We start from the raw sequence: 13,165 nt of genomic DNA, 5'->3' as shown, positions 1-13,165 counted from the left end.
TAACTTTGCTAGCATGAGAAATTAGTGCAATGGTGCGGTAGTTTGAACATTCTTTGGCATTGCCCTTCTTTGGGATTGGAATGTAAACTGACCTTTTCCAATCCTGTGGCCATTGTTGAGTTTTCCAAACGGTCATGACTGGGGAAGGCACTGGCAAACCACCCCGTATTGAGTCTGCCATGAAAACGCTAGAGGGCGTCACCCCAAGGGTCAGACATGACTCGGTGCTTGCACAGGGGATACCTTTACCTTTAGTAGTAAATTAGCAGGGTCTAATTAAGAGATCTGTGGGGGGGGGCACATTTTTCACTCTACTAACACTTTTAGGCTCACATCACTACTTAGCTGACTGTAGGCAGATAAGGATAAGAGGATTCTAGTGTGTGGGTCTATTTCAGACAAAAAGGCCCATGTACCTGGCTATGTATGTGAGGTCTATTTCAGACAAAAAGGCCCATGTACCTGGCTATGTATGTGAGGTGTAGTAGTGCATAATAAATCCTCAAGCATAGCATGCAACTTTAGGGTTGCATTCTTCTTAGATACCACACGTATTTCAACCATTTAAAAATTTCAAGTGTATAGCTTACTGCTCCTTCTGATGGATGTTGGATCACATAAGGAACTGCAAAAATACCTCCAGAGTTCATTTTTTATTAAAATTTCTATGCCACTTCATCTCAAAGTTTTGGTATGGCTTGCCAATTTTGTGAATAATGCAGTTTAAAGTCCTTGTAATGTCAATGAGAAAAGCAGTGTGTTCCTATTCAGGCATAGAGGAAATTCCACAGAATCTAAGGGGATTGCTCTTTAGTAAATATGTATAGGCTTGCCATATTAAATTCTAAAGTGTGCATTGAAATCCCACTGGTTTCTGTAGGTCTCAAGGATGATTAACTTTCATAAGGCTGTGGCCCAAACATGGGGAAAATCCATGTTTAAACCACCTAAAATTCCTTTAAACAAAAAAAAAGCAAAGCCATGTTGATTAACGATATTAACTTTGTTGATTTTCCATAACACAAAACCTTTTAACTTCATTTCAAGAATGTTTTCGTAAAAGCTATTAGGGATTTATATAAGACTATTAGGGATTTATAGAGTTTGATTCATCAGTGGGTATATATTCATCAGCTGGGATAAAGAGTTTATGAATCAGAGCAAAGGTTTTGAGCTTGATGGGGACATTTATATTGCAGTGGAGCTACTTGTACAGCTTGGCAGGAGTGAGTTTATTTTGGACTCACAAAAGCAAATTGCTAGTATTGGTTTAAGGTTATTAAATCAAGGTTTTAAAATATGCTTATATTTTCATTAACTAGCCAATGAATCATTGAGTTCAATGAGATTATTCATATAATTAAACTAATATTTGGTAGAGGTAGCTGCAGTGAGTCATTTGACTATTTTGAGATTGAAAGCAGACTGCCAGTCACAAACTATAGAGCTTGAATACTTGGATTTAAGTTCATTATATCCGTTGCTTTCAGCTGTACTCTATTGACTGCAGTCCAAGTAGTCTTTCTTTTATATATATATATATATATAATAAATACTGTATTGTAAGGTGGTGGCCTATGAAGTTTTTTAACCTCCAGAAATGTCCTGCAAAGGGTACACATTCCCATCGGTTTATAGGCTTCCACCATGGAGAAGCCGACAATGTAAATAACGCCTTCGTTATTTTTGAGTATAGAGTAGTAGTGCATGCTCTAAGATTTGAGTGTTTCAACATTTACAGGTATAAGACTGCTCTCCCCAATTACAGAAGAGGGAAGATTTGTGCCTTTGCTAACTGTATCGGGCCTTTGCCATTGCAGTGCTTTCTAGAGAATACACACTCCTGTCTCACTTGCCACTCTTGAGGTCTGTACAACATAGAGATGCATATCTCTACAGCAAGATCTCCATGTCCTCAGCAGCAAGCAGTGGAATAGGCTGCCTAAGGAGGTGGTGAGCTCCCCCTCACTGACAGTCTTCAAACAGCAGCTGGACAGATACTTATCCTGCATGCTTTAGACCAGTGGTCCCCAACCCCCGGTCCGGGGACTAGTACCAGTCCGTGGATCAGTCGGTACTGGGTCGCATCTCCCTCTCATCCTCCTCCCCGTCTGCTGCCTCGGGGGCTGCCCTGCCACTCTGCCGCCAGCTCACCTTTGGTGCTCTCCAGTGGCTGCCATGGCTGGGGCTCTTCCTCAGTGTGGCACTGCGCAGCTGCTGCTGGCAGCGCCCCCCAGCGGGCAGCAGGAAGTCAGGGGTACCGGCATGAAAGCAAGTGGAGCAGGGGTTCAAGCAGTGGTGACATCCCTCGGCAAAGGACTCCCCCCCCGGGCCTCAGTAAAATTGACCGGTCCCCGGTAATAAAAAGGTTGGGGACCACTGCTTTAGACTGCATTTAGCAGGGGGTTGGACTACATGGCCAGTATGGCCCTTTCCAACTCTATGATTCTATGATTCTTTGATGTGATGCATGTAGAAAAACCCAGTGTCAGTCTCTGGAATCTCCAGTTCAAGGACTAGAGGTATCAGGTGCTGGGGAAGACCTTTCTCTTCCTGAGATCATGGAGATCTCATAGAGAATTGTATCTATGGTAGACATAGGGAGATTCTTAATAAAAATAAACAATAAAAACTTTCACTGAAATAAGAATGTATGTTTCTTGCTTTTGATGAATAATATTTTGCAGTAAAGTAACTTCCGCTCCAAAAAATAAAAGAAAATATCAAATTAACACAAAGCTTGCTTTCAGCTTTTTATATTAGTTTTCACCTTTTAAAAATGAGCAAGTCCCTAGCAACTGTTATTACATTCACAAAGTAATAAAGCATAATAATAATCTCTAAAAGTAATTTTTCTATTAGAATAAAATATGCTATTCTCTTTCTGCTTCCTCGGTTAATTTGGTTATATTTAGTTTAAATTATACAAGAATGTTATATCACATATTTCTGTGGCTTGTGCTAACAAAGATAAATGAAAGCAGGGATTTCAATAAAACTTTGCAAACAATTCCATTATGACTTGTCAAATGTGCACCCAATTTCAGCTATAAGTCCTTTCATGTACGTGTCACCTCTTTCAACATTGCTGAATGGAAGGATGGACTCCTGCATGAAATCAAGACACAAAAGAACACTAAAATGACAATTTGAACCAGAAGCTTTTAACTATCTCTTTAAAGCCCTGACATTTTTTCATCTCACGGGAGATTCAGTTTGTGAACCATTACAGCAAAACAATGAAATTCCATTACATCATAACTTAAAGGGAATTAAATAACCTATTAATAAAACATCCACACGAATATAATGTGAGATATTTTTGCTCTTTCTCTATAAATTGACGGTAAGCTATTGGCCATAGTATTATATGAATTACGTTGTTAACACTCCCAGGTATTTTGTATTTACAATATATTGACCTTACAAAAAATTGTGGTGTGAAACAGGAAGTGAATTTTAACATGTTTCAGGAAACCAGTTCAGATTGTAACTAAAATCTAGTGTCATTCTGTATAACTTCAAATTGCAGAAATTTGAAACATTTGTACAAGCGTAACTTTAATACAAGGGGATACAAGTATGTGGAATGTCATATGTTAGAGGGGCCGCTTATAGTCCACATATATCTGGATAATAACCTGAACCTTTCAGTGTCTAACTACCAAATTGTTACTAATAATCAGACTTCCATTGAGAATATGAAAACTCTTGGAATATTTATTAATGTATTTGTTAGAATCCTGTCTGCAATATTAAAATCCATGTGAAAATTAAAAATCGGTAATTGGCATTAAGAAGCACCAGGGGTAGATTTAACTTTTAAAAGCCTGAAATAAATAAATAAGTAAATAAGTAAATAAGTAAATAAGTAAATAAATAAATAAATAAATAAATAAATAAATAAATAAATAAATAAATAAATAAATAAATAAAAATTATTTTATTTTCAGGCTTTATTTAATTCCCCTGATGCTAAAAGACCTGTACAGAAGGAGCCGTTTGCATTAGATCTAAAGAGCAGGGCATGGCTGCTGAGTGGTTCCACTCCAGGCTTTTCTGACTGTGGGTTCTGGAACTAAGGCCTACTTGACTGATCTCAGAGCATAAAGCAATATGAACAAGAAGCAGCATTCTGAAAAGCACTTTGGACACAGGGCACCTCTTTGTATTGGGACCAGGATTCCAAAGGCTGCTAACATAATTAGAATCAAATGGGAATAATATGCACAATATGGCCAATCCCTGTAAACTTTCTGTCTGCTGCATTCTGAAATGAAATATTTAATGTGAGTCATGCATATAGGCCATACAGTAGTCCAATCTGGATGTTAGCCAGCTTGGCATAGTGGTTAGGGGTGCGGACTTCTAATCTGACATGCCAGGTTCGATTCTGCACTCCCCACATCCAGCCAGCTGGGTGACCTTGGGCTTGCCACAGCACTGATAAAGCTGTTCTGACAGAGCAGTGATATCAGGGCTCTCTCAGCCTCACCTACCTCACAGAGTGTTTGTTGTGGGGAGAGGCAAGGGAAGGCAACTGTAAGCCACTTTGTGCCTCCTTCAGATAGATAAAAGTGGCATATAAGAACCAACTATTATAATAATAATAATTATTATTATTATGACTATAGCTTATATTATTTTATTATTTTTTTATTATTTAATTTTTAGACCGCCCTTCTCCCAATAGGTCTCAGGGCGGTTTACAACATAAATAGTTAAAACACAATAAAATCCCCATAAAAACCCCAATTAAAAGTTACATATAACATATAGCGGCAATGGTCACAATTCTGATCTTAGTTCAGCCTGGTGGAGAGAATAATGTTCAGAAGAGGGTGGCACCAATACAATAGATCTAACCATGATCTCAATGTTAGAGATCTCAATATTGGAGGGGATCCTCTGATGGATTTGTGGGAGAGCTGCCCTGGCCTCAACCATATGCCTGGCGGAAGAGCTCTGTCTTACAGGCCATGCGGAAAGCTGGTAGATCCTGCAGGGCCCTTAGCTCTTCTGGGAGCTCATTCCACCAGGTTGGGGCCAGGACTGAAAAGGCCCTGGCCCGGGTCAAGGCCAGGCAAACATCCCGTGGGCCCGGGACAACCAGTAAATTCAGAGCGGAGTGCCCTGCGGGGCGCATAAGCAACCAAGCAGTCCCGCAGGTAGAAAAGGCTGCAGCTAGTGAGACTGCCTAAATTAAAAACAACAACAACAACAACAACACATACTTCTATCAACTGGGCATCCAGGGCCAATGAAGCATCTATTACCATGCTTAAATTATGAGTTTGCCTTTTCAGGTGTAGTATAACCTCTGCAGTGACATCTGAATAACTAACTTTGGATCAGCTTTACTTGAAACCCATAGCATCTCCACTATTTCTGGATTTAATTTCAGTTTGTTCTTCCCCTTCTACTTTCTCACAGCCTACAGCATTCCAAGAACCCAAGGGTCAACAAGCAGTAGGTGAATCATTAGCAGAAGTCTTTCTGGGTATCAAGTGGCAGTAATGTTCATAAACACCTTCAGAAGTGTCATTTTCAGGTAGGCATCATGGAATTTGTTGGTTCCTTAACTTGAGTACCAAAAAGGCCTGTCCTGTCAGTGAGCTCTCAGGGCCTCCAGTGTCTTTCATCTCCATCTCAAAGTAATATTTTTGTCCTACAAAATCCATTTGTACTTTGTAGAATTTAGTTTTTCTGAGACCTCAAGAAAACTCAAGGTTCCCACCCTCATGCCCAAGTACTCAGAACAAGTTATTCAAGAGTGATAGAAATTGTGATGAATCAAGGAAAGTTCTCCCATCATTATACAGATTTTGTTATTTTGAAACTTGTGGAACTTGTTTGCATCCCTCATTGATGGCAAAAACAAAAAAAGGTACTTTTCCAGAGGACTTTTGGTATGTGACTCCCATTGCTGTTTGCATTGTTTGTTTAGCCTCTTTGGATGATTGTGTTATATGGCAGACATGTTTGCATGTTTCAGCCCTGGAGATCCATTTTGGCTGGGAAGAAGAGAGACAAATAAATAACTTAAAACATCATCCTTTGCCCCTTTCTTGAGACTGTTTATAGATCTTTGTGTATACCATTAGTTTTAGAAGGATGGGTCAGTATGCAATGTGGTAAAAAGTGGTAAAATCCTTAAGTAAATTATAGATCACACATTGTTCTGTCATCTCTACTGTAATGCAGATCAATGCACCTTGAATCCTGTCTAATATGAAGCCAAGTTATGAAGAACAATGAAGCAGATTTATACATCTACATAATAGCTCTCTATTTAAAAATGTGTTTAATAGTTTTGTCAGTCAACCTCAAATTACAATGAAAATAAAGGACAATTAGTTTGTGAACAGAGCCAAGTTCTTATCCTCTCTAGCCATATTCTGCAGGGAACAGTAGTTCCTCTGAATATTGGTCTCCGGATAGTCATTCTTTTCAAGGATATTAAAGAAAGAATGACTGCCTCTTGAAGTTAAGAATTATTGGGACTGTTCAAGGTTGAACATTGTGCGGTAATGGGCGAGCTAGATTGATTTTGACTTAAAGTGCTCAAGATAAGTTGTGGATTCTTTGGGACAAGTGAACCTTTGAATGGCAACACTCAATTTCCTCTCTCTCCAACCAGTTTCACTTAAATTGTTATTAGTTAAATGTAAAGCCCAAGTCAAACAATAAAGGGCATCAAGCTCTGAAAACACCACATAACACATTGTGTCAGAATTCAGGCTGCAAGCCAGGCAGTTGTTGTTTCTCGTTAAGTGAAACAGTACAGGAATTGTATCACTAAACCCAAGAAATAAATTACCAAGTCTTATATTTAGCTTATCAGTTTGTGGCAGCATTATGTAAGTTGGATTTATAGTTTGATTTGCATAAGTAGAAAATGTAGTATTATAGACTCCCCATTTTTAGGTTGATTGTTTCAGTTCTCGGTGACCTAAAATAAGCTCACAGTCAGCCATATATATTGCATTGCTTGCGGGGGTGCCATTTTAGGTTTGGGGAGCAGGTTGGGGGTACACAATATTCACAGCAAGTTTCAAAGGCCTGTTTCTTGGTAAGTTCCAGGAAACATATCAAAGGGAGAATATTTTAAGAGAAACTGTTTATGTGGCAACTTTTTGTTTACAACCCTTATAACCTTATAAGATGCTTTGAAATAAAAACTATGGTATTTAACTCAGGAAGATGGAAAAGCTTGATGGAGTCTCCTGACTAACAATCCTGGCCTAGATTCAAGTGGGTAGCCCTGTTGGTCTGAAGTAGCACAACTAAATCAGAGTCCAATAGCACCTTTAAGACCAACAAAGATTTATTCAAGGTGTGAGCCTTTGAGTGCATGCACTAGTCTGAGGACGAGTACATGCACTCAAAAGCTCACTCCTTGGTCTTAAAGGTGCTTTTGGACTCTAATCCTGGCCTAGTTTGCCTCACCAGTCATGTCCTTTTAAGACACAGACATTCAGACTTCGATTCATTGCATTAAACACGTGGAGCTTAGTAATTGACTAGCAGGTGGCGACTTACCAGGAACGACGCAAACCCAGCTTTTGGCAACAAAATGGCCGCAGCCGTTTATTACCCAGGACCCTCCAGCCGGAGGGTTGGCCCGAATGCAGGAAAGGGAGCCTCCCTTCGCCAGCCATCCGGCTGACCACCTGAACCGCGGCGCTCCGGCTCCACGCCTCTCTCCCAGCCGGGAGGATGGGACGCCTTCTGCCGCGGGATCCTTGGGAAGCGACCTCGGAGGACCCAACGGGCGTCCGCCTCCATCAGGTCCTCAATTCGCTTGGCCCCGGGCCCCTGGCCTCCCAGCCGGGTAGGCCGCGCCCGGTTCAGGCCGGTCTCATTAGTGAGACCCCCCCTTTTCCGGGGAGTCCCGTGCGCAAACGGGCTCCCCGCCAAAAGGCTCCCTTCCTGGCATAACCCGCGGCTGCGACGAAAAACATGTAAGAACAAAAAGGGAGGGAAAGGGAGAATAGCTGTCCGGGCGGCGTGCAGAGGGCGAAAGAGGGCTGCCGGCCTTAAATAGGCCATGAGGAGGCAGCTCCGCCCCTCGCCGACAGGCCGCGGCACGGCCTGATGACGCGGCTGGGCCCGCGCCGTCCCTGCCGCCTCCGCGTCGTCAACGGCGGCCACGCTCAATCGCGGCCGCAATTTGCTGGGGGCCAAGTGTTATGTAGTTAAGGGGGATCAACAATGAGCCACAGATTGTCTCTTCATGCCACTGGATACTGTGCTACCATTTCACCTCAGCAGTCCTTCACAACCAAATTGTCCTGTCTACCCAGGAAAATCTAGCTGCCAATGATAGCTAGCAATGCCACAACAGCAGCACAATATTTGCTTGTGTGGATGGGGCCTCAGATGATACACTTTTGTCTTTTTGTTTAGAGAAAGTCTTCCTTTCAGTAACGAGTTTTGCTCACTAAACTGTACACCGTCTTTCTTTTCCTCTTTTATCTCATGACCTACCTTAAAGTTATGCACATTTCCCTCAATGTAGTCATTCATTTAATGAGTGAAAGGCAGATAATAAAGGAACTAAAATGTTTTAAATCAGTTGGCAGCCCCCATTGTTTTGTCATATAGTCATTCACTTGCCCTGATGGAAGAAGCCCAAAGCCAATATAAAATATATAAATAGAAATTGCAAAGATGACATAAATACTTGCCAATGTCATTGCGATTTATGAACCCATTTGAAATGCTAATACTAAATGGAGGAAGTGGCTACAAACCAAAGAAATTATTCACTTGGTAACATTTACTTGTCTGCAGAAATGTTATATGAAACATCAACAATGGATGAGTTCTTTGTATATTTCAGTGTTAATGTGGCTGGTGGCTTTGGTTTTTGGGATCCCACCCCCCTCTATCTCACTGAAATGTTGAATCACAGAATTTTAACCCATTTTTCTAATCAAGAGAATGTACCTTACCGAATAAAAATGGAATCCACTTTGCTACATTAAGATATTAAAAGCATGAACACATAGAGCTGGATTGCTGGGTTTGGACATAGAAATCCTTTGTTCATTTGCCATATCAGCTCTGAAGCTTGCTAGGTTGCATTGGACATGCCATCAACTTTTAGCTTAACCTTTCACAGGGTTCTGGAACTGAGGTTTATTCTACAAAATATCTTGGGGGAAATATGGATTTTCTAGGTACTGATGATAGAGCTGTGAATAACTTCCTGAGCAGCGTAGGTATTTAATTTATGTGCTTGACACATTCAGACTATACTTTTATGTATATACTAAAACATTTTATCTACACATAAAATTTCTCGAGCTGCCCACAATAGCTCTCGGCAAACTCACTACTTCCACACTGAGTAGTTTGGTAGAAATTTTGCAGAGTTCAGCCAGACATATAAACCAGCATTTGGGCTTACAAAAAACAATTTTTTTGCAGTACTCATATTTTAGGACTGCAAACAGAAGACTGATTTTTTTTTATATCCATTAAAACAGCTTTACATTATGCTTATTAGAAGCCAGAGGGTTCATGACATGCAATCTAGTATTTAGCTTTCATTCAACTGGAACTGATATTGAAAACGAATAAGTGTGTATTCCTTTAACCCTCCTAATTGTACTGTTATCTGTGTATGTAAAAAGTAGAGTGTGTGTCCTGGGTCATGTAGAATGGAAGGTACATAATGCATAGTTATTAACTACCTCTTCTGAAAAGCTGCTATTTCCTGCTATCACACCACATCTTTCTCTGGTTTCTCTACAGGCAACTAAGCAGCCATCTTTAATTTACAAAAAAAAAATGCTTCTTACTCCCTCATATCCTTGCCTTGCAATCCACAAGCCAGATCTACAGAAAATGTGGGGAACTTTGTCTTCTCCTGCACAACTGTTTTCATAGTTATTATCCAGAGTTTATGACAGACAGTAATAGATGCAGCATTTTCTAGCATGAAGATGGGACAGTGGGGAAGTTGAACCTGTTATTCTTCTGACTGACAAGCAGATTGCTACAACATAGGACTTATATAGGAACAAACCAACTGCAGCAACAACAAAAAGCAGCCTTAAGATCCTCAGTGATGTTGTCAAATTCACTCACCATCTGAGCTGTTTAATGAAAACTGGGACTATTTCAGTCATTGTCTTGGTTGTTGCAATGGTTAGCATCATAGTGGTGCTGTGATAAAATATAAACTATGAAGGGGAAATAGTAGATTCTGTTCCTGTTTGGATTATCTTGTCACTAGTGAGTTCAGTGTGCCTCCCAGCCTTGCCTCATAGTCTGATAATAAACCAACTGGACTTCAGGATGTATGTGTATCGGAGGAGTGAGAACTGGGTCTCAGGACAATAATGAGCATCTAATTGCAGTCATCCAAACTTGACTGTTGAGGAGACACTTGAATGTGATGAGACAAAATAAAATAACAGGAATATAGCTTGTGTTGGTCTGCTGTAGAACAGCTTGATGGGAGTCCTGAGATACCAACAAGATGTCTGGGGTATGTTCAAGAGTCAAAACTCCTTTTATCTTATTGTATCTGACAAAGGGAGCTGTTTTACTGGAGACAAACACAGCTCCCTCTGAAACTATCTTAATGGAATGCACCACATTATTCAGGCATTCCAAGTTTTTGGAATCCAATAAACCCAAGATGAAGAAAAAAGGTTTTTAAAAGATAGCACAATCATGGGGCTGGTTGGCTTCTCCTGCAGCCTGACTCCAGGGTCTATGTGTGGGGATGAGGTCTCTCAATGATACACACAGGCTTAAGAGGAGTGGCTGGGGCAATGGATCATTGTCCATGGGGTAACGATGGGTCGGACATGACTTTGCACCTAACAACAACAGCAATTGTGAGTAAGGAGTTGTTTGCTTTAGGATGCTTTGGGCTGATCCTGCGTTGAGCAGGGGGTTGGACTAGATGGCCTGTATGTCCCCTTCCAACTCTATGATTCTATGTTTCTATGAGACTGGGGGAGCTGCCTGTGGGCAAGAAAATATTTGCCACCTAAAACTTTTGAAAGAGAATGATCATTATCCAGTTATATGTTGCTGATGTTGCATTGAACTGTTTTGAGTTGAGAGCTGTATGTGATCACTCATAAAGGTAAAGGTAAAGGTGTCCTCTGTGCAAGCACCAGGTCATGTCTGACCCTTGGGGTGACGCCCTCTAGCATTTTCATGACAGACTCAATATGGGGTGGTTTGCCAGTGCCTTCCCCAGTCATTACCGTTTACCCCCCAGCAAGCTGGGTACTCATTTTACCAACCTTGGAAGGATGGAAGGCTGAGTCAACCTTGAGCCGGCTGCTGGGATTGAACTCCCAGCCTCATACAGAGAGCTTCAGACTTCATATCTGCTGCCTTACTACTCTGCACCACAAAAGGCTCGTGATCACTCATGGTGTTCGGTTATTCTCTCTTTGGGGCCTGTCTTGCAATAGGTTTTCTCTAGAGATCATTCTGTTTTTGCTAAGTAGTTTTTAGACTTCATTAGGTGAATATTGTTGTTCTAAAAGGTTTGTTGTATCAAGATCATCCTGTATTCTGTTGCTGTCTTCAGTTGTGTTTGCTACCCCTCCCAGTTTAGTATCATCTGCAAATTTAATAGGTATCCCCTCTAATCCCTCATCCAAATCATTTATAGATATGTTCAACACAGGCCCCAGGACAGATCCTTGGGGTACTCGACTTGTCTCTCTTTTCCAAGAAGATGCTGAACCATTAAGCATCTTCTTGGAGTCATAATCCAAAAAGGAAAATTTGATCGTCTAAAGCTTATTTTCCCTGTTTTGTTGTGACCTTTGTATTTGGCTTGGAAGGAATACCCCAAATTGTTATTCTCCTTTTCTCTCTCTTATCTTATCTATATTTTTCCTAGCTCACTTGATTTTACATTCTAAAAGATGCCTCAGTCCTGCCAAGAATGGACTAGGAAGCTATTGAAATTCTTGTACTTCTTTTACTTTGCAAATTATAGTTCTCTTTGGTTTACTCTCCTTTATTATGGATCAGACTAGGCTTGCATCCTATAGCAAATTTCGAAACATGTGGTGAAATAAACACTATTGCTGGATTCTGTTTAGTGCAAACATTGTAAAGGAGTAATAAACATGTACATACACAAGGCTTGCCAAGATACTGTGAGTCAGACTCATTAATTCAGAATGAGGATGAATTATCAGAGAACAAATGTAACCACAGTGAGAAGATCAAAATTGGGACTGGGTTCTTTTATAAGAATGGGAAACGGGAACTGGAAGACGAATGATTACCTGAAGCCACAGGAAGTCCCATTTGTAGTTGCTTTGTATGCATCAGTCTTTGAGTGGCACTTATTTATAGGAAGCATGATTCTCTACTATTCTTATTAGAATTGGACATGCAGGCATGGAGGCTTACTATAAAGCTTGCTACTTAAATCCTACTCAAACTAAATAAGCAGTGCTGTATATTTTAAATGTCAATTGTTTTTCCCACAGCAGGGCAACATTTCTTTTCTATAGCTCCTTTTTTTCAAGTGTGCCCTTCACAGAATTTCCTATTTAAATTAAAAGGCAGCTTCTCAGGGAAGTATTGCTCTCTGAAATTGTTATTCAACACATTTCGATGTGGCAGTGCAGGAAGATCAGAAAGTCTGTGATTGTAATGAAGGGATGTTGATGAGGTTCAGTGCTCAAAGATGCCATTTGACATCTCAAAACAAAAATCCGTTCTTTCTACCTCTGAAAGAAACTCTATTCCAGAACTAAAAGAAGCGAGAGTGTGCCAGTTCCATAGTGGTTAGAGTATGGACTAGGATCTGGGAGACTCAGGTTCGAATCCCCACTTTACCTTGAAAGCTTGCTGGATGATCTTGCACCATTTATGTACTCTGAGCCTAAACTACTTCACAGGATGGCTCTAAGGGTAAAATGGAGAAAGGGGGACCTTGAGTTACCACCACCGGACATCCAAATGAGGTAACTGTAGTGGTGAGAGTGTCAGACCAGGACCTGGAGCTGACAAGTTTGAAACCGTACTGTGCCATGGATGAGTGCTGGGTGACCTTGGGCCAGTCGTGTTCTCAAAGCCTAAACTTCCTCACAGGGCTAGTGTAGGGAATAACCTGAAAAGAGAAAAGATACTTTGGTTCCTATTAGGAAGGAAGGCAAAGTATGAA

Source organism: Paroedura picta, chromosome 2, assembly GCF_049243985.1.
Source record: "Paroedura picta isolate Pp20150507F chromosome 2, Ppicta_v3.0, whole genome shotgun sequence".
Classification (NCBI taxonomy): Eukaryota; Metazoa; Chordata; class Lepidosauria; order Squamata; family Gekkonidae; genus Paroedura; species Paroedura picta.
Note: the sequence above shows the minus strand (reverse complement) of the source record.